This window comes from Heterodontus francisci, chromosome 5 (genome assembly GCF_036365525.1).
Source record: "Heterodontus francisci isolate sHetFra1 chromosome 5, sHetFra1.hap1, whole genome shotgun sequence".
NCBI classification, from domain to species: domain Eukaryota; kingdom Metazoa; phylum Chordata; class Chondrichthyes; order Heterodontiformes; family Heterodontidae; genus Heterodontus; species Heterodontus francisci.
In genome coordinates this window covers 203,895,892-203,920,237 of record NC_090375.1, presented here as the reverse complement: position 1 = coordinate 203,920,237, position 24,346 = coordinate 203,895,892, and positions in this window count along the sequence as shown.

Here is a 24,346-nt window from a genome sequence, read left to right as displayed (position 1 = left end):
TCCGCAGCCACTGAATCTCACTGGGGTACACTTCTACAGGCACTGACACTCACTGGGGTACACTTCCACAGGCACTGAATCTGAATGGGGTAAACTTACACAGGCACTGACTCTCACAGCAGTACACTTCCACAGGCACAGATTCTGAATGGGGTAAACTTCCACAGGCATTTACTCTCACTGGGCTACACTTCCACAGGCACTGAATCTGAATGGGGTAAAGTTCCACAGGCACTGACTCTGAATTGGTTACAGTTCCACAGGCAATGACTCTCAGTGGGGTGCACTTCCACAGGCACTGACTCTGAATGGGGTAAACTTCCACAGGCACTGACTCTCACTGGAGTGCACTTCCACAGGCACTGACTCTGAATGGGGCAAATTTCTACTGGCACTGACTCTCTCTGAGGAACAGTTCCAAAGGCACTGACTCTCACTTGGGTAAATTTCCACAGGCACTGACTCTCACTTGGGTACACTTCTACAGGCACTGAATCTCACTTGGGTACACTTCTACAGGCACTAAATCTCACTGGGGTACATTTCCACAGGCACTGACTCTGAATGGGGAAAACTTCCACAGGCACTGACTCTGAATGGGGTAAACTTCCACAGGCACTGACTCTCACTGGGGTACACTTCCACAGGCACTGACTCTCACTTGGGTACATTTACACATGCACTGAATCTGAATGGGGTAAACTTCCACAGGCACTGACTTTCACTGGGGTACATTTCCACAGGCACTGACTCTGAATGGGTTAAACTTACACAGGCACTGACTCTCACTGGGGTACACGTCCACAGGCACTGACTCTCACTGGGGTACACTTCCACAGGTACTGACACTGAATGAGGTAAACGTCCACAGGCAGTGACTCTGAAAGGGGTAAACTTCTGCAGACACTGAATCTGAATGGGGTCAACTTCTACAGGTACTGAATCTGCATGGGGTAAACTTCCACAGGCACTGACTCACACAGGGGGACAATTCCACTGCCACTGACTCTGAATGGGGTACACTTCCAGAGGCACTGACTCTCACTGGGGTACACTTCCAGAGGCACTGTCTCTGAATGGGGTAAACTTGCTCAGGCACTGACTCTCACTGAGGTACACTTCCACAGGCACTGTATCTGAATGGGGTACACTTCCACAGGCAATGACTCTCACTGGGGTACACTTCCACAGGCACTGACTCTGAATGGGTTAAAATTCCACAGGCACTGACTCTCACTGGGGTAAACTTCGACAGGCACTGACTCTCACTGGGGTACACATCCACAGGTACTGACACTGAATGAGGTAAACGTCCACAGGCAGTGACTCTGAAAGGGGTAATCATCTGCAGACACTGAATCTGAATGGGGTAAACTTCCACATGCACTGACTCACACAGGGGGACACTTCCACTGCCACTGACTCTGAATGGGGTACACTTCCACAGGCATTGACCCTCACTTGGGTGCACTTCCACAGGCACACACTCTCACTGGGGTACACTTCCGGAGGCACTGACTCTGAATGGGGTAAACTTCCAGAGGCACTGACTCTCACTGGGGTACACTTCCAGAGACACTGACTCTGAATGGGGTAAACTTGCACAGGCACTGACTCTCACTGGGGTACACTTCCATAGGCACTGAATCTGAATGTGGTAAACTTCCACAGGCACTGACTCTCACTTGGGTACACTTCTGCAGGCACTGACTCTCACTGGGGTGCATTTCCACAGGCACTGACCCTCACTTGGATGCACTTCCACAGGCACTGAATCTGAATGGGGTAACCTTCCACAGGCACTGACTCTCACTGGTGTACACTTCCACAAGCACTGAATCTGAATGGGGGAAACTTCCACAGGCACTGACTATGAATGGGGTAAAAATCCACAGGTACTGTCTCTGAATGGGGAAATCTTCCAGAGGCAATGATTCCAACTGGAGTACACTCCCACAGGCAATGACTCTCACAGGGGGACACTTCCACAGCCACTGACTCTGAATGGGGTGCACTTCCACAGGCATTGACCCTCACTTGGGTGCACTTCCACAGGCACTGACTCTCACTGGAGTAAACTTCCAGAGGCAGTGACTCTCACTTGGGTACACTTCTGCAGGCACTGACTCTCACTGGGGTACATTTCCACAGGCACTGACTCTCACTGGTGTACATTTCCACATGCACTGACTCTGAGTGGGGTACACTTCGAAAGGCACTGAATCTGAACGGTGTAAACTTCTAGAGGTACTGAATCTGAATGGGGGAAACTTGCACAGGCACTGACTCTGAATGGGGTAAACTTCCAGAGGCACTGACTCTCACTGGGGTACACTTCCACAGGCACTGACTCTCACTGGGGTACATTTACACATGCACTGCCTCTGAATGGGGTAAACTTCCACAGGCACTGATTCTAACTGGAGTACACTTCGACAGGCACTGAATCTGAATGGGGTAAACTTCTACAGGTACTGAATCTGAATGGGGTAAACTTCCACAGGCACTGACTTTCACTGGGGTACATTTACACAGGCACTGACTCTGAATGGGTTAAACTTCCACAGGCACTGACTCTCACAGGGGTACACTTCCACAGGCACTGACTCTCACTGGGGTACACTTACACAGGCACTGACTCGGAATGGGGAACACTTCCAAAGGCACTGACTCTAACTGGGGTACACTCCCACAGGCACTGACTCTCACAGGGGGACACTTCCACAGCCACTGACTCTGAATGTGGTACACTTCCACAGGCATTGACACTCACCTGGGTGCACTTCCACAGGCACTGACTCTCACTGGGGTACACTTCCAGAGGCACTGACTCTCACTGGGGTACATTTTCACAGGCACTGACTCTCACTGGGGTGCATTTCCACAGGCACTGACTCTCACTTGGGTACACTTCTACAGGCACTGACTCTCACTGGCGCACATTTCCACAGGCAAAGACTCTCACTGGGGTACATTTCCCCATGCACTGATTCTGAGTGGGGTACACTTCCATAGGCAGTGACTCCTAATGGTGAGCCGCTCCGCAGCCACTGAATCTCACTGGGGTACACTTCTACAGGCACTGACACTCACTGGGGTACACTTCCACAGGCACTGAATCTGAATGGGGTAAACTTACACAGGCACTGACTCTCACAGCAGTACACTTCCACAGGCACAGATTCTGAATGGGGTAAACTTCCACAGGCATTTACTCTCACTGGGCTACACTTCCACAGGCACTGAATCTGAATGGGGTAAAGTTCCACAGGCACTGACTCTGAATTGGTTACAGTTCCACAGGCAATGACTCTCAGTGGGGTGCACTTCCACAGGCACTGACTCTGAATGGGGTAAACTTCCACAGGCACTGACTCTCACTGGAGTGCACTTCCACAGGCACTGACTCTGAATGGGGCAAATTTCTACTGGCACTGACTCTCTCTGAGGAACAGTTCCAAAGGCACTGACTCTCACTTGGGTAAATTTCCACAGGCACTGACTCTCACTTGGGTACACTTCTACAGGCACTGAATCTCACTTGGGTACACTTCTACAGGCACTAAATCTCACTGGGGTACATTTCCACAGGCACTGACTCTGAATGGGGAAAACTTCCACAGGCACTGACTCTGAATGGGGTAAACTTCCACAGGCACTGACTCTCACTGGGGTACACTTCCACAGGCACTGACTCTCACTTGGGTACATTTACACATGCACTGAATCTGAATGGGGTAAACTTCCACAGGCACTGACTTTCACTGGGGTACATTTCCACAGGCACTGACTCTGAATGGGTTAAACTTACACAGGCACTGACTCTCACTGGGGTACACGTCCACAGGCACTGACTCTCACTGGGGTACACTTACACAGGCACTGACTCGGAATGGGGAAAACTTCCACAGGCACTGACTTTCACTGGGGTACATTTCCACAGGCACTGACTCTGAATGGGTTAAACTTACACAGGCACTGACTCTCACAGGGGTACACGTCCACAGGCACTGACACTCACTGGGGTACACTTCCACAGGCACTGACTCTGAATGGATTAAACTTCCACAGGCACTGACTCTGAATGGGGTTAACTTCTACAGGCTCTGAATCTGAATGGGGTAAACTTCTGCAGGTACTGAATCTGAATGGGGTAAACTTCCACAGGCACTGAATCTCACTGGGGTACACTTACACAGGCACTGAATCTGAATGGGGTAAACTTCCACAGGCACTGACTCTCACTGGGGTACACTTCCACAGGCACTGAATCTGAATGGGGTAAACTTCCACAGGCACTGACTATGAATGGGGTAAACATCCACAGGTACTGACTCTGAATGGCGAAATCTTCCAGAGGCAATGACTCTTACTGGAGTACTCTCCCACAGGCACTGAATCTCACAGGGGGACACTTCCACAGCCGCTGACTCTGAATGGGGTACACTTCCACAGGCATTGACCCTCACTTGGGTGCACTTCCACAGGCACTGACTCTGAATGGGGTACATTTCCACAGGCACTGACTCTCACTGGGGTACATTTCCACAGGCACTGACTCTCACTGGTGTACATTTCCACATGCACTGACTCTGAGTGGGATACACTTCTTTTGGCACTGAATCTGAATGGTGTAAACTTCTAGAGGTACTGAATCTGAATGGGGGAAACTTGCACAGGCACTGACTCTGAATGGGGTAAACTTCCATAGGCACTGACTCTCACTGGGGTACACTTCCACAGGCACTGACTCTCACTGGGGTACATTTACACATGCACTGACTCTGAATGGGGTAAACTTCCACAGGCACTGATTCTAACTGGGGTACACTGCGACAGGCACTGAATCTGAAAGTGGTAAACTTCTACAGGTACTGAATCTAAATGGGTTAAACTTCCACAGGCACTGACTTTCACTGGGGTACATTTCCACAGGCACTGACTCTGAATGGGTTAAACTTCCACAGGCACTGACTCTCACTGGGGTAAACTTCCACAGGCACTGACTCTCACTGGGGTACACTTGCACAGGCACTGACTCGGAATGGGGAAAACTTCCACAGGCACTGACTCTCACTGGGGTACACTTGCACAGGCACTGACTCTGAATGGGGTAAACTTCCACAGGCACTGATTCTAACTGGGGTACACTGCGACAGGCACTGAATCTGAAAGTGGTAAACTTCTACAGGTACTGAATCTAAATGGGTTAAACTTCCACAGGCACTGACTTTCACTGGGGTACATTTCCACAGGCACTGACTCTGAATGGGTTAAACTTCCACAGGCACTGACTCTCACTGGGGTACACTTCCACAGGCACTGACTCGGAATGGGGTAAACTTCCACAGGCACTAACTCTGAATGGGGTTAACTTCCACAGGCACTAACTCTGAATGGGGTTAACATCTACAGGCTCTGAATCTGAATGGGGTAAACTTCTACAGGTACTGAATCTGAAAGGGGTAAACGTCCACAGGCACTGACTATGAATGGGGTAAACATCCACAGGTACTGACTCTGAATGGGGAAATCTTCCAGAGGCAATGACTCTAACTGGGGTACACTCCCACAGGCACTGACTCTCACTGGGGTACACTTCCACAGGCACTGACTCTCACTGGGGGACACTTCCACAGGCACTGACTCTCACTGGGGTACACTTACTCAGGCACTGACTCGGAATGGGGAAATCTTCCACAGGCACTGACTTTCACTGGGGTAAACTTCCAAAGGCACTGACTTTCACTGGGGGACACCTCCACAGGCACTGACTCTCACCGGGGTAAACTTCCAAAGGCACTGACTTTCACTGGGGTAAACTTCCAAAGGCACTGACTTTCACTGGGGTAAACTTCCACAGGCACTGACTCTGAATGGGGTAAACTTCCACAGGCACTGACTCTGAATGGGGTTAACTTCTACAGGCTCTGAATCTGAATGGGGTAAACTTCCACAGGCACTGACTTTCACTGGGGTAAACTTCCAAAGGCACTGACTTTCACTGGGGTAAACTTCCACAGGCACTGACTCTGAATGGGGTAAACTTCCACAGGCACTGACTCTGAATGGGGTTAACTTCTACAGGCTCTGAATCTGAATGGGGTAAACGTCCACAGGCACTGACTCTGAATGGGGTTAACTTCTACAGGCTCTGAATCTGAATGGGGTAAACATCCACAGGTACTGACTCTGAATGGGGAAATCTTCCAGAGGCAATGACTCTAACTGGGGTACACTCCCACAGGCACTGACTCTCACTGGGGGACACTTCCACAGCCACTGACTCTGAATGTGGTACACTTCCACAGGCATTGACCCTCACTTGGGTGCACCTCCACAGGCACTGACTCTCACCGGGGTATACTTCCAGAGGCACTGACTCTGAATGGGGTAAACTTCCACAGGCACTGACTCTCACTGGGGTACACTTCCAGAGGCACTGCCTCTCACTGGGGTACATTTTCACAGGCACTGAGTCTCACTGGGGTGCATTTCCACAGGCACTGACTCTCACTTGGGTACACTTCTACAGTCACTGACTCTCACTGGCGCACATTTCCACAGGCAAAGACTCTCACTGGGGTACATTTCCACATGCACTGACTCAGAGTGGGGTACACTTCCATAGGCAGTGACTCCTAATGGTGAGCCGCTTCCCAGCCACTGAATCTCACTGGGGTACACTTCTACAGGCACTGACTCTCACAGGGGTACATTTCCACAGGAACTGACTCTGATTGGGGTAAACTTCCACAGGCACTGACTCTCACTGGGTTACACTACCACAGGCACTGTCTCTGAATGGGTTAAACATCCACCGGTACTGAATCTGAATGGGGAACACTTCCAAAGGCTCTGACTCTCACTGGGGTACACTCCCACAGGCACTGACTCTCACAGGGGGACACTTCCACAGCCACTGACTCTGAATGTGGTACACTTCCACAGGCATTGACACTCACCTGGGTGCACTTCCACAGGCACTGACTCTCACTGGGGTACACTTCCAGAGGCACTGACTCTCACTGGGGTACATTTTCACAGGCACTGACTCTCACTGGGGTGCATTTCCACAGGCACTGACTCTCACTTGGGTACACTTCTACAGGCACTGACTCTCACTGGCGCACATTTCCACAGGCAAAGACTCTCACTGGGGTACATTTCCCCATGCACTGATTCTGAGTGGGGTACACTTCCATAGGCAGTGACTCCTAATGGTGAGCCGCTCCGCAGCCACTGAATCTCACTGGGGTACACTTCTACAGGCACTGACTCTCACAGGGGTACATTTCCACAGGCACTGACTCTGAATGTGGTAAACTTCCACAGTCATTGACTCTCACAGGCGTACACTTCCACAGGCACTGAATCTGAATGGCGTAAACTTCCACAGGCACTGACACTCACTGGGGTACACTTCCACAGGCACTGAATCTGAATGGGGTAAACTTACACAGGCACTGACTCTCACAGCAGTACACTTCCACAGGCACAGATTCTGAATGGGGTAAACTTCCACAGGCATTTACTCTCACTGGGCTACACTTCCAAAGGCACTGAATCTGAATGGGGTAAAGTTCCACAGGCACTGACTCTGAATTGGTTACTGTTCCACAGGCAATGACTCTCAGTGGGGTGCACTTCCACAGGCACTGACTCTGAATGGGGTAAACTTCCACAGGCACTGACTCTCACTGGAGTGCACTTCCACAGGCACTGACTCTGAATGGGGCAAATTTCTACTGGCACTGACTCTCTCTGAGGAACAGTTCCAAAGGCACTGACTCTCACTTGGGTAAATTTCCACAGGCACTGACTCTCACTTGGGTACACTTCTACAGGCACTGAATCTCACTTGGGTACACTTCTACAGGCACTAAATCTCACTGGGGTACATTTCCACAGGCACTGACTCTGAATGGGGAAAACTTCCACAGGCACTGACTCTGAATGGGGTAAACTTCCACAGGCACTGACTCTCACTGGGGTACACTTCCACAGGCACTGACTCTCACTTGGGTACATTTACACATGCACTGAATCTGAATGGGGTAAACTTCCACAGGCACTGACTTTCACTGGGGTACATTTCCACAGGCACTGACTCTGAATGGGTTAAACTTACACAGGCACTGACTCTCACAGGGGTACACGTCCACAGGCACTGACTCTCACTGGGGTACACTTACACAGGCACTGACTCTGAATGGATTAAACTTCCACAGGCACTGACTCTGAATGGGGTTAACTTCTACAGGCTCTGAATCTGAATGGGGTAAACTTCTGCAGGTACTGAATCTGAATGGGGTAAACTTCCACAGGCACTGAATCTCACTGGGGTACACTTACACAGGCACTGAATCTGAATGGGGTAAACTTCCACAGGCACTGACTCTCACTGGGGTACACTTCCACAGGCACTGAATCTGAATGGGGTAAACTTCCACAGGCACTGACTATGAATGGGGTAAACATCTACAGGTACTGACTCTGAATGGCGAAATCTTCCAGAGGCAATGACTCTGACTGGAGTACTCTCCCTCAGGCACTGAATCTCACAGGGGGACACTTCCATAGCCGCTGACTCTGAATGGGGTACACTTCCACAGGCATTGACCCTCACTTGGGTGCACTTCCACAGGCACTGACTCTGAATGGGGTAAACTTCAAGAGGCAATGACTCTCACTTGGGTACACTTCTACAGGCACTGACTCTCACTGGGGTACATTTCCACAGGCACTGACTCTCACTGGTGTACATTTCCACATGCACTGACTCTGAGTGGGATACACTTCTTTTGGCACTGAATCTGAATGGTGTAAACTTCTAGAGGTACTGAATCTGAATGGGGGAAACTTGCACAGGCACTGACTCTCACTGGGGTACACTTCCACAGGCACTGACTCTCACTGGGGTACATTTACACATGCACTGACTCTGAATGGGGTAAACTTCCATAGGCACTGACTCTCACTGGGGTACACTTCCACAGGCACTGACTCTCACTGGGGTACACTTCCACAGGCACTGACTCTCACTGGGGTACATTTACACATGCACTGACTCTGAATGGGGTAAACTTCCACAGGCACTGATTCTAACTGGGGTACACTGCGACAGGCACTGAATCTGAAAGTGGTAAACTTCTACAGGTACTGAATCTAAATGGGTTAAACTTCCACAGGCACTGACTTTCACTGGGGTACATTTCCACAGGCACTGACTCTGAGTGGGTTAAACTTCCACAGGCACTGACTCTCACTGGGGTACACTTCCACAGGCACTGACTCTCACTGGGGTACACTTACTCAGGCACTGACTCGGAATGGGGAAAACATCCAAAGGCACTGACTTTCACTGGGGGAAACTTCCACAGGCACTGACTCTGAATGGGGTAAACTTCCACAGGCACTGACTCTGAATGGGGTTAACTTCTACAGGCTCTGAATCTGAATGGGGTAAACTTCTACAGGTACTGAATCTGAAAGGGGTAAACGTCCACAGGCACTGACTATGAATGGGGTAAACATCCACAGGTACTGACTCTGAATGGGGAAATCTTCCAGAGGCAATGACTCTAACTGGGGTACACTCCCACAGGCACTGACTCTCACTGGGGGACACTTCCACAGCCACTGACTCTGAATGTGGTACACTTCCACAGGCATTGACCCACACTTGGGTGCACCTCCACAGGCACTGACTCTCACCGGGGTATACTTCCAGAGGCACTGACTCTGAATGGGGTAAACTTCCACAGGCACTGACTCTCACTGGGGTACACTTCCAGAGGCACTGCCTCTCACTGGGGTACATTTTCACAGGCACTGAGTCTCACTGGGGTGCATTTCCACAGGCACTGACTCTCACTTGGGTACACTTCTACAGTCACTGACTCTCACTGGCGCACATTTCCACAGGCAAAGACTCTCACTGGGGTACATTTCCACATGCACTGACTCAGAGTGGGGTACACTTCCATAGGCAGTGACTCCCAATGGTGAGCCGCTTCCCAGCCACTGAATCTCACTGGGGTACACTTCTACAGGCACTGACTCTCACAGGGGTACATTTCCACAGGAACTGACTCTGATTGGGGTAAACTTCCACAGGCACTGACTCTCACTGGGTTACACTACCACAGGCACTGTCTCTGAATGGGTTAAACATCCACCGGTACTGAATCTGAATGGGGAACACTTCCAAAGGCACTGACTCTCACTGGGGTACACTCCCACAGGCACTGACTCTCACAGGGGGACACTTCCACAGCCACTGACTCTGAATGTGGTACACTTCCACAGGCATTGACACTCACCTGGGTGCACTTCCACAGGCACTGACTCTCACTGGGGTACACTTCCAGAGGCACTGACTCTCACTGGGGTACATTTTCACAGGCACTGACTCTCACTGGGGTGCATTTCCACAGGCACTGACTCTCACTTGGGTACACTTCTACAGGCACTGACTCTCACTGGCGCACATTTCCACAGGCAAAGACTCTCACTGGGGTACATTTCCCCATGCACTGATTCTGAGTGGGGTACACTTCCATAGGCAGTGACTCCTAATGGTGAGCCGCTCCGCAGCCACTGAATCTCACTGGGGTACACTTCTACAGGCACTGACTCTCACAGGGGTACATTTCCACAGGCACTGACTCTGAATGTGGTAAACTTCCACAGTCATTGACTCTCACAGGGGTACACTTCCACAGGCACTGAATCTGAATGGCGTAAACTTCCACAGGCACTGACACTCACTGGGGTACACTTCCACAGGCACTGAATCTGAATGGGGTAAACTTACACAGGCACTGACTCTCACAGCAGTACACTTCCACAGGCACAGATTCTGAATGGGGTAAACTTCCACAGGCATTTACTCTCACTGGGCTACACTTCCACAGGCACTGAATCTGAATGGGGTAAAGTTCCACAGGCACTGACTCTGAATTGGTTACAGTTCCACAGGCAATGACTCTCAGTGGGGTGCACTTCCACAGGCACTGACTCTGAATGGGGTAAACTTCCACAGGCACTGACTCTCACTGGAGTGCACTTCCACAGGCACTGACTCTGAATGGGGCAAATTTCTACTGGCACTGACTCTCTCTGAGGAACAGTTCCAAAGGCACTGACTCTCACTTGGGTAAATTTCCACAGGCACTGACTCTCACTTGGGTACACTTCTACAGGCACTAAATCTCACTGGGGTACATTTCCACAGGCACTGACTCTGAATGGGGAAAACTTCCACAGGCACTGACTCTGAATGGGGTACACTTCCCCAGGCACTGACTCTGAATGGGGTAATCGTCTACAGGCACTGAATATGAATGGGGTAAACTTCTACAGTTACTAAATCTGAATGGGGAAAAGTTCTTCTGGCACTGACTCTCACTGGGGTACACTTCCACAGGCAACGACTCTGTATGGGGTAAACTTCCAAAGGCACTGACTATGAATGGGGTAACCTTCCACACGCACTGAATCTGAATGGGGTAAACTTCTACAGGTACTGAATCTGAATGGGGTAAACTTCCCCAGGCACTGACTCTCACTGCGGTACACTTCCACAGGCACTGACTCTGAATGGGTTAAACTTCCACAGGCACTGACTCTCACTGGGGTAAACTTCCACAGGCACTGACTCTCACTGGGGTACGCTTCCACAGATACTGACACTGAATGGGGTAAACGTCCACAGGCAGTGTCTCTGAAAGGGGTAATCTTCCACAGACACTGAACCTGAATGGGGTAAACTTCTACAGGTACTGAATCTGCATGGGGTAAACTTCCACAGGCACTGACCCACACTGGGGGACACTTCCACAGGCACTGACTCTGAAAGGGGTAACTTCCACAGGCCCTGACTCTCACTGGGGTGCACTTCCACAGGCACTGACTCTGAATGGGGCAAACTTCCACAGGCACTGACTCTCACTGGGGTACACTTCCACAGGCACTGTCTCTGAATGGGTTAAACATCCACAGGCACTGACTATCACTGGGGTACACTTCCACAAGGCACTGACTCTCACTGGGGTACACTTGCACAGGCACTGACTCTGAGTGGGGTAAACTTCCAAAGGCACTGACTCTCACTGGGGTACACATCCACAGGCACTGACTCTGAATGGGGTAAACTTCCACAGGCACTGACTCTGAAAGGGGTTAACTTCCACAGGTACTGAATCTGAATGGTGGAAACTTCTACAGGCACTGAATCTGAATGGTGTAAACTTCTACAGGTACTGAATCTGAATGGGGTAAACTTCCACATGCACTGACTCTGAATGGGGTAAACCTCCACAGGCACTGACTCTGAATGGGGTACACTTCCACAGGCACTGACTCTGAATGGGGTAATCATCCACAGGCCCTGTCTCTGAATGGGTTAAACTTCCACATGCACTGACTCTGAATGGGGTAAACCTCCACAGGCACTGACTCTCTCTGGGGTACACTTCCACAGGCACTGACTCTCACTGGGGTACACTTCCACAGGTACTGAATCTGAATGGGGTAAACATCCACAGGCACTGACTATGAATGGTGTAAACATCCACAGGTACTGACTCTGAATGGGGAAATCTTCCAGAGGCAATGACTCTAACTGGCGTACACTCCCACAGGCACTGACTCTCACAGGGGGAGACTTCCACAGCCACTGACTCTGAATGGGGTACACTCCCACAGGCACTGACTCTCACAGGGGGAGACTTCCACAGCCACTGAATCTGAATGGGGTACACTTACACAGGCATTGATTCTCACTGGGGTACACTTCCAGAGGCACTGACTCTGAATGGGGTAAACTTCCACAGGCACTGACTCTCACTGGGGTACACTTCCAGAGGCACTGACTCTCACTGGGGTGCATTTCCACAGGCACTGACTCTCACTTGGGTACACTTCTACAGGCACTGACTCTCACTGGCGCACATTTCCACAGGCAAAGACTCTCACTTGGGTACAATTCCACATGCACTGACTCTGAATGTGGTAAACTTCCACAGGCATTGACTCTCACAGGAGTGCACTTCCACAGGCACTGAATCTGAATGGCGTAAATTTCCACAGGCACTGACTCTCACTGGTGTACACTTCCACAGGCACTGAATCTGAATGGGGTAAACTTCCACAGGCACTGACTCTCACAGCAGTACACTTCCACAGGCACTGAATCTGAATGGGGTAAAGTTCCACAGGCACTGACTCTGAATTGGTTACAGTTCCACAGGCAATGACTCTCAGTCGGTACACTTCCACAGGCACTGACTCTGAATGGGGTAAACTTCCACAGGCACTGACTGTCACTGGGGTACACTTCCACAGGCACTGTCTCTGAATGGGTTAATCTTCCACAGGCACTGACTCTCACTGGGGTACACTTGCACAGGCACTGACTCGGAATGGGGAAAACTTCCAAAGGCACTGACTCTCACTGGGGTAAACTTCCACAGGCACTGACTCTGAATTGGGTAAACTTCCACAGGCACTGACTCTGAATGGGGTTAACTTCTACAGGCTCTGAATCTGAATGGGGTAAACTTCTACAGGTACTGAATCTGAATGGGGTAAACTTCCACAGGCACTGAATTTCACTGGGGTACACTTACACAGGCACTGACTCTGAATGTGGTAAACTTCCACAGGTACTGACTCTCACTGGGGTACACTTCCACAGGCAATGAATTTGAATGGGGTAACTTTCACAGGCACTGACTATGAATGGGGTAAACATCCACAGGTACTGACTCTGAATGGGGAAATCTTCCAGAGGCAATGACTCTAACTGGGGTACACTCCCACAGGCACTGACACTCACAGGGGGACACTTCCACAGCCACTGACTCTGAATGGGGTACACTTCCACAGGCATTGACCCTCACTTGGGTGCACTTCCACAGGCACTGACTCTAACTGGGGTACACTTCCAGAGGCACTGACTCTGAATGGGGTAAACTTCCCCAGGCACTGACTCTCACTGCGGTACACTTCCAGAGGCACTGACTCTCACTGGGGTACATTTTCACAGGCACTGACTATCACTGGGGTGCATTTCCACAGGCACTGACTCTCACTGCAGTACACTTCCACTGGCACTGACTCTCAGAGCAGTACACTTCCACATGCACTGAATCTGAATGGGGTAAAGTTCCACAGGCACTGACTCTGAATTGGTTACAGTTCCACAGGCAATGACTCTCAGTGGGGTACACTTCCACAGGCACTGACTCTGAATGGGGTAAACTTCCACAGGCACTGACTCTCACTGGAGTACACGTCAACAGGCACTGATTCTGAATGGGCAAATTTCTACTGGCACTGACTCTCTCTGAGGAACAGTTCCACAGGCACTGACTCTCACTTGGGTAAATTTCCACAGGCACTGACTCTCAATTGGGTACACTTCTACAGGCACTGACTCTCACTTGGGTACCCTTCTACAGGCACTGACTCTCACTGGGGTACATTTCCACAGACACTGACTCTGAATGGGGTAAACTTCCACAGGCACTGACTCTGAATGGGGTACACTTCCACAGGAACTGACTCTGAATGGGGTAATCGTCTACAGGCACTGAATATGAATGGGGTAAACTTATACAGGTACTGAATCTGAATGGGGTAAACTTCTTCAGGCACTGACTCTCACTGCGGTACACTTCCACAGGCACTGACTCTCACTGGGGAACACTTTCACCGGCACAGACTCTGTATGGGGTAAACTTCCAAAGGCACTGACTCTCACTGGGTTACCCTTCCACAGGTACTGACTCTGAATGGGGTAAACTTCCAAAGGCACTGACTCTGAATGGGGTGAACTTCTACAGGCACTGCATCTGAATGGGGTAAACTTCTACAGGTACTGAATCTGAATGGGGTAAACTTCCACAGGCACTGACTCTCACTTGGGTACACTTCTGCAGGCACTGACTCTCACTGGTGTACCTTTCCACATGCACTGAATCTGAATGGGGTACACTTCTATAGGCAGTGACCCCTAATGGAGAGCCACTCCCCAGCCACTGAATCTCACTCGTGTACACTTCTACAGGCACTGACTCTCACAGGGGTACATTTCCACTGGCACTGACTCTCACTGGGTAGACTTCTACAGGCACTGAATCTGAATGGTGTAAACTTCTACAGGGACTGAAGCTGAATGGGGTAAACTTCCACAGGCACTGACTCTCACTGGGGTAAACTTCCACAGGCACTGACTCCAAATGGGGTAAACCTCCACAGGCACTGACTCTCACTGGGGTACACTTCCACAGGCACTGACTCTGAATGGGGTAAACTTCCACAGGCACTGACACTGAATGGGGTACACTTCCACACGCACTGAATCTGAATGGGGTAAACTTCTACAGGTACTGTATCTGAATGGGGTAAACTTCCTCAGGCACTGACTCTCACTGGGGTACACTTCCACAGGCACTGTCTCTGATTGGGTTAAACATCCACAGGCACTGACTCTCACTGGGGTACACTTCCACAGGCACTGACTCACTGGGGTACACTTACACAGGCACTGACTCTTAGTGGGGTAAACTTCCAAAGGCACTGACTCTCACTGGGGTACACTTCCACAGGCACTGACTCTGAATGGGGTAAACTTCCACAGGCACTGACTCTGAATGGGGTAAACTTCTACGAGTACTGAATCTGAATGGTGTAAACTTCTACAGGTACTGAATCTGAATGGTGTAAACTTCTACAGGTACTGAATCTGAATGGGGTAAACTTCCACAGGCACTGTCTCTCACTGGAGTGCACTTCCACAGGCAATGACTCTCACTGGGGTACACTTCCACAGGCACTGACTCTGAATGGGTTAAACTTCCACAGGCACTGACTCTCACTGGGGTAAACTTCCACAGGCACCGACTCTGAATGGGTTAAACTTCCACAGGCACTGACTCTCACTGGGGTAATCTTCCACAGGCACTGACTCTCACTGGGGTACACTTCCACAGGTACTGACACTGAATGGGGTAAACTTCCACAGGCAGTGACTCTGAAAGGGGTAATCTTCTACAGACACTGAATCTGAATGGGGTAAACTTCTACAGGTACTGAATCTGAATGGGGTAAACTTCCACAGGCACTGACCCACACTGGGGGACACTTCCACAGGCACTGACTCTGAAAGGGGTAAACTTCCACAGGCCCTGACTCTCACTGGGGTGCACTTCCACAGGCACTGACTCTGAATGGGGCAAACTTCCACAGGCACTGACTCTCACTGGGGTACACTTCCACAGGCACTGTCTCTGAATGGGTTAAACATCCACAGGCACTGACTATCACTGGGGTACACTTCCACAGGCACTGACTCTCACTGGGGTACACATGCACAGGCACTGACTCTGAGTGGGGTAAACTTCCAAAGGCACTGACTCTCACTGGGGTACACATCCACAGGCACTGACTCTGAATGGGGTAAACTTCCACAGGCACTGACTCTGAAAGGTGTTAACTTCCACAGGTACTGAATCTGAATGGTGGAAACTTTCACAGGGACTGAATCTGAATGGGGTAAACTTCTACAGGCACTGAATCTGAATGGTGTAAACTTCTACAGGTACTGAATCTGAATGGGGTAAACTTCCACAGGCACTGACTCTGAATGGGGTACACTTCCACAGGCACTGACTCTGAATGGGGTAATCATCCACAGGCACTGTCTCTGAATGGGTTAAACTTCCACAGGCACTGACTCTCACTGGGGTACACTTCCACAGGCACTGACTCTCACTGGGGTACACTTACACAGGCTCTGACTCGGAATGGGGAAAACTTCCACAGGCACTGACTCTCACTGGGGTACACTTCCACAGGTACTGAATCTGAATGGGGTAAACATCCACAGGCACTGACTATGAATGGGGTAAACATCCACAGGTACTGACTCTGAATGGGGAAATCTTCCAGAGGCAATGACTCTAACTGGCGTACACTCCCACAGGCACTGACTCTCACAGGGAGAGACTTCCACAGCCACTGACTCTGAATGGGGTACACTTACACAGGCATTGATTCTCACTGGGGTACACTTCCAGAGGCACTGACTCTGAATGGGGTAAACTTCCACAGGCACTGACTCTCACTGGGGTACACTTCCAGAGGCACTGACTCTCACTGGGGTGCATTTCCACAGGCACTGACTCTCACTTGGGTACACTTCTACAGGCACTGACTCTCACTGGCGCACATTTCCACAGGCAAAGACTCTCACTTGGGTACAATTCCACATGCACTGACTCTGAATGTGGTAAACTTCCACAGGCATTGACTCTCACAGGAGTGCACTTCCACAGGCACTGAATCTAAATGGCGTAAATTTCCACAGGCACTGACTCTCACTGGGGTACACTTCCACAGGCACTGAATCTGAATGGGGTAAACTTCCACAGGCACTGACTCTCACAGCAGTACACTTCCACAGGCACTGATTCTGAATGGGGTAAACTTCCACAGGCATTTACTGTCACTGGGGTACACTTCCACAGGCACTGAATCTGAATGGGGTAAACTTCCACAGGCACTGACTCTGAATTGGTTACAGTTCCACAGGCAATGACTCTCAGTCGGTACACTTCCACAGGCACTGACTCTGAATGGGGTAAACTTCCACAGGCACTGACTCTCACTGGAGTACACTTCCAAAGGCACTGACTCTGAATGGGGCAAATTGTCTACAGGCACTGAATATGAATGGGTAAACCTCTACAGTTACTGATTCTGAATGGGGTAAACTTCTTCTGGCACTGACTCTCAATGGGGAAAACTTCTACATGTACTGAATCTGAATGGTGTAAACTTCTGCAGGTACAGATTCTGAATCGTGTCAACTTCTTCAGGTACTGAATCTTAATGGGGTTAACTTCCACAGGCACTGAATATGAATGGTGTAAACTTCTACAGGTACTGAATCTGAATGGGGTAAACTTCTACAGGCACTGAATCTGAAAGGGCTAAACTTCTACAGGTACTGAATCTGAATGGGGTAAACTTCTACAGGCACTGAATCTGAATGGGGTAAACTTCTACAGGTACTGAATCTGAATGGTGTAAACTTCTACTGGTACTGATTCTGAATGGTGTCACATTCTTCAGGTACTGAATCTTAATGGGGTAAACTTCCACAGGCACTGACTCTGAATGGGGTAAACCTGCACAGGCACTGTCTCTCACTGGAGTGCACTTCCACAGGCAATGACTCTCACTGGGGTACACTTCCACAGGCACTGACTCTGAATGGGTTAAACTTCCACAGGCACTGACTTTCACTGGGGTAAACTTCCACAGGCACTGACTCTGAATGGGTTAAACTTCCACAGGTACTGACTCTCACTGGGGTAAACTTCCATAGGCACTGAGTCTCACTGGGGTACACTTCCACATGTAGTGACACTGAATGGGGTAAACGTCCACAGGCAGTGACTCTGAAAGGGGTAATCTTCTACAGACACTGAATCTGAATGGGGTAAACTTCTCCAGGTACTGAATCTGCATGGGGTAAACTTCCAGCGGCCCTGACTCTCACTGGGGTGCACTTCCACAGGCACTGACTCTGAATGGGGCAAACTTCCACAGGCACTGACTCTCACTGGGGTACACTTCCACAGGCACTGAATCTGAATGGCGTAAACTTCCACAGGTACTGACTCTGAATGGGGTAAACTTCCCGAGGCAATGACTCTCACTGGGGTACTCTTCCACAGGCACTGACTCCCACTGGGGGACACTTCCACAGGCACTGACTCTGAATGGGGTAAACTTCCACAGGCACTGAAATAAAAGCAAAATACTGCGGATGCTGGAAATCTGAAACAAAAACAAGAAATGCTGGAATCACTCAGCAGGTCTGGCAGCATCTGTGGAAAGAGAAGCAGAGTTAACGTTTCGGGTCAGTGACCCTTCTTCGGAACTGACAAATATTAGAAAAGTCACAGATTATAAACAAGTGAGGTGGGGGTGGGGCAAGAGATAACAAAGGAGAAGGTGCAGATTGGACCAGGCCTCATAGCTGACCAAAGGTTCACGGAGAAAAGGCAAACAATATGTTAATGGTGTGTTGAAAGACAAAGCAATATTGTTTGCCTTTTCTCCGTGAACGTTTGGTCAGCTATGTGGCCTGGTCCAATCTGCACCTTCTCCTTTGTTATCTCTTGCCCCACCCCCACCTCACTTGTTTATAATCTGTGACTTTTCTAATATTTGTCAGTTCCGAAGAAGGGTCACTGACCCGAAATCGTTAACTCTGCTTCTCTTTCCACAGATGCTGCCAGACCTGCTGAGTGATTCCAGCATTTCTTGTTTTTGTTTCAGATTTCCAGCATCCGCAGTATTTTGCTTTTATTTCAGTGCCTGTGGAAGTTTACCCCATTCAGAGTCAGTGCCTGTGGAAGTGTCCCCCAGTGGGAGTCAGTGCCTGTGGAAGCGTACCCCAGTGAGAGTCATTGCCTCGGGAAGTTTACCCCATTCAGAGTCAGTACCTGTGGATGTTTACGCCATTCAGATTCAGTGCCTGTGGAAGTGTATCCCAGTGAGAGTCAGTGCCTGTGGAAGTTTGCCCCATTCAGAGTCAGTGCCTGTGGAAGTGCACCCCAGTGAGAGTCAGGGCCGGTGGAAGTTTACCCCATGCAGATTCAGTACCTGGAGAAGTTTACCCCATTCAGATTCAGTGTCTGTAGAAGATTACCCCTTTCAGATAATCTGTGACTTTTCTAATATTTGTCATTTCCGAAGAAGGGTCACTGACCCGAAACGTAAACTCTGCTTCTCTTTCCAAAGATGATGCCAGACCTGCTGAGTGATTCCAGCATTTCTTGTTTTTGTTCCACAGGCACTGACCCTCACTTGGGTGCACTTCCACAGGCACTGACTCTGAATGGGGTAAACTTCCACAGGCACTGACTCTCACTGGGGCACACTTCCACAGGCACTGACTCTGAATGGGGTAAACTTCCACAGGCACTGACTCTCACTGGGGTACACTTCCACAGGCACTGAATCTGAATGGGGTAATCTTCCACTGGCACTGACTCTCACAGCAGTACACTTCCACAGGCACTGATTCTGAATGGGGTAAACTTCCACAGGCATTTACTCTCACTGGGGTACACTTCCACAGGCACTGAATCTGAATGGGGTAAAGTTCCACAGGCACTGACTCTGAATTGGTTACAGTTCCACAGGCAATGACTCTCAGTGGGGTACACTTCCACAGGCACTGACTCTCACTGGGGCACACTTCCACAGGCACTGACTCTGAATGGGGTAAACTTCCACAGGCACTGACTCTCACTGGAGTACACGTCCACAGGCACTGACTCTGAATGGGGCAAATTTCTACTGGCACTGACTCTCTCTGAGGAACAGCTCCACAGGCACTGACTCTCACTTGGGTAAATTTCCACAGGCACTGACTCTCACTTGGGTACACTTCTACAGGCACTGACTATCACTGGGGTACATTTCCACAGGCACTGACTCTGAATGGGGTAAACTTTCACAGGCACTGACTCTGAATGGGGTACACTTCCACAGGCACTGACTCTGAATGGGGTAATCGTCTACAGGCACTGAATCTGAATGGGGTAAACTTATACAGGTACTGAATCTGAATGGGGTAAACTTCTTCAGGCACTGACTCTCACTGGGGTACAATTCCACAGGCACTGACTCTCACTGGGGAACACTTACACAGGCACAGACTCTGTATGGGGTAAACTTCCAAAGGCACTGACTCTCACTGGGGTACACTTCCACAGGCACTGACTCTGAATGGGGTAAACTTCCACAGGCACTGACTCTCACTGGGGTACACTTCCACAGGCACTGTCTCTGATTGGGTTAAACTTCCACAGGCACTGACTCTCACTGGGGTACACTTACACAGGCACTGAATCTTAGTGGGGCAAACTTCCAAAGGCAATGACTCTCACTGGGGTACACTTCCACAGGCACTGACTCTGAATGGGGTAAACTTCCACAGGTACTGACTCTGAATGGGGTTAACTTCTACTGGCTCTGAATCTGAATGGGGTAAACTTCTACGAGTACTGAATCTGAATGGTGTAAACTTCTACAGGTACTGAATCTGAATGGTGTAAACTTCTACAGGTACTGAATCTGAATGGGGTAAACTTCCACAGGCACTGACTCTGAATGGGGTAAATTCCACAGGCACTGTCTCTCACTGGAGTGCACTTCCACAGGCAATGACACTCACTGGGGTACACTTCCACAGGCACTGACTCTGAATGGGTTAAACTTCCACAGGCACTGACTCTCACTGGGGTAAACTTCCACAGGCACTGACTCTGAATGGGTTAAACTTCCACAGGCACTGACTCTCACTGGGGTAATCTTCCACAGGCACTGACTCTCACTGGGGTACACTTCCACAGGTACTGACACTGAATGGGGTAAACGTCCACAGGCAGTGACTCTGAAAGGGGCAATCTTCTACAGACACTGAATCTGAATGGGGTAAACTTCTACAGGTACTGAATCTGCATGGGGTAAACTTCCACAGGCACTGACTCACACTGGGGGACACTTCCACAGGCACTGACTCTGAAAGGGGTAAACTTCCACAGGCCCTGACTCTCACTGGGGTGCACTTCCACAGGCACTGACTCTGAATGGGGCAAACTTCCACAGGCACTGACTCTCACTGGGGTACACTTCCACAGGCACTGTCTCTGAATGGGTTAAACATCCACAGGCACTGACTATCACTGGGGTACACTTCCACAGGCACTGATTCTCACTGGGGTACACTTGCACAGGCACTGTCTATGAGTGGGTTAAACTTCCAAAGGTACTGACTCTCACTGGGGTACACATCCACAGGCACTGACTCTGAATGGGGTAAACTTCCACAGGCACTGACTCTGAATGGGGTTAACTTCTACTGGCTCTGAATCTGAATGGGGTACATTTCCACAGGCACTGAATCTGAATGGGGTAAACTTCTACAGGTACTGAATCTGAATGGTGGAAACTTCTACAGGTACTGAATCCGAATGGTGTAAACTTCCACAGGCACTGACTCTGAATGGGGGAAACTTCCACAGGCACTGTCTCTCACTGGAGTGCACTTCCACAGGCAATGACTCTCACTGGGGTACACTTCCACAGGCACTGACTCTGAATGGGTTAAACTTCCACAGGCACTGACTCTCACTGGGGTAAACTTCCACAGGCACTGACTCTGAATGGGTTAAACTTCCACAGGCACTGACTCTCACTGGGGGAAACTTCCACTGGCACTGACTCTCACTGGGGTACACTTCCACAGGTACTGATACTGAATGGGGTAAACGTCCACAGGCAGTGACTCTGAAAGGGGTAATCTTCTACAGACACTGAATCTGAATGGGGTAAACCTCTACAGGTACTGAATCTGCATGGGGTAAACTTCCACAGGCACTGACTCTGAAACGGGTAAACTTCAACTGGCCCTGACTCTCACTGGGGTGCACTTCCACAGGCACTGACTCACACTGGGGGACACTTCCACAGGCACTGAATCTGAATGGGGTAAAGTTCCACAGGCACTGAATCTGAATTGGTTACAGTTCCACAGGCAATGACTCTCAGTGGGGTACACTTCCACGGGCACTAAATCAGAATGGGGTAAACTTCCACAGGCACTGACTCTCACTGGAGTACACTTCCACAGGCACTGACTCTGAATGGGTTAAACTTCCACAGGCACTGACTCTCACTGGGGTAAACTTCCACAGGCACTGACTCTGAATGGGTTAAACTTCCACAGGCACTGACTCTCACTGGGGTAATCTTCCACAGGCACTGACTCTCACTGGGGTACACTTCCACAGGTACTGACACTGAATGGGGTAAACGTCCACAGGCAGTGACTCTGAAAGGGGCAATCTTCTACAGACACTGAATCTGAATGGGGTAAACTTCTACAGGTACTGAATCTGCATGGGGTAAACTTCCACAGGCACTGACTCACACTGGGGGATGCTTCCACAGGCACTGACTCTGAAAGGGGTAAACTTCCACAGGCCCTGACTCTCACTGGGGTGCACTTCCACAGGCACTGACTCTGAATGGGGCAAATTTCTACTGGCACTGACTCTCTCTGAGGATCAGTTCCAGAGGCACTGACTCTCACTTGGGTAAATATCCACAGGCACTGACTCTCACTTGGGTACACTTCTACAGGCACTGACTCTCACTGGGGTACATTTCCACAGGCACTGACTCTGAATGGGGTAAACGTCCGCAGGCACTGACTCTGAATGGGGTACACTTCCACAGGCACTGACTCTGAATGAGGTATCGTCCACAGGCACTGAATATGAATGGGGTAAACTTCTACAGTTACTGAATATGAATGGGGTAAACTTCTACAGGCACTGACTCTCACTGGGGTACAATTCCACAGGCACTGACTCTCACTGGGGTACACTTACACAGGCACTAACTCTGTGTGGGGTAAACTTCCAAAGGCACTGACTGTCACTGGGGTACCCTTCCACAGGGACTGACTCTGAATGGGGTAAACTTCCACAGGCACTGACTCTCACTGGGCTACACTTCCACAGGCACTGAATCTGAATGGGGTAAACTTCCACAGGCACCGACTCTTACTTAGGATCACTTCTTCAGGCACTGACTCTCACTTGGGTACCCTTCGACAGGCACTGACTCTCACTTGGGTACACTTCTGCAGGCACTGACTCTCACTGGTGTACCTTTGTACATGCACTGACTCTGAATGGGAAACACTTCTATAGGCAGTGACTCCTAATGGAGAGCAGCTCCCCAGCCACTGAATCTCACTGGGGTACACTTCTACAGGCACTGACTCTCACAGGGGTACATTTCCACTGGCACTGACTCACACTGGGTACACTTCCACAGGCACTGAATCTGAATGGTGTAAACTTCAACAGGGACTGAAGCTGAATGGGGTAAACTTCTACAGGTACTGAATCTGAATGGGGTAAACTTCCACAGGCACTGACTCTGAATGGGGTAAATTCCACAGGCACTGTCTCTCACTGGAGTGCACTTCCACAGGCAATGACACTCACTGGGGTACACTTCCACAGGCACTGACTCTGAATGGGTTAAACCTCCACAGGCACTGACTCTCACTGGGGTAAACTTCCACAGGCACTGACTCTGAATGGGTTAAACTTCCACAGGCACTGACTCTCACTGGGGTAAACTTCCACAGGCACTGACTCTGAATGGGTTAAACTTCCACAGGCACTGACTCTCACTGGGGTAATCTTCCACAGGCACTGACTCTCACTGGGGTACACTT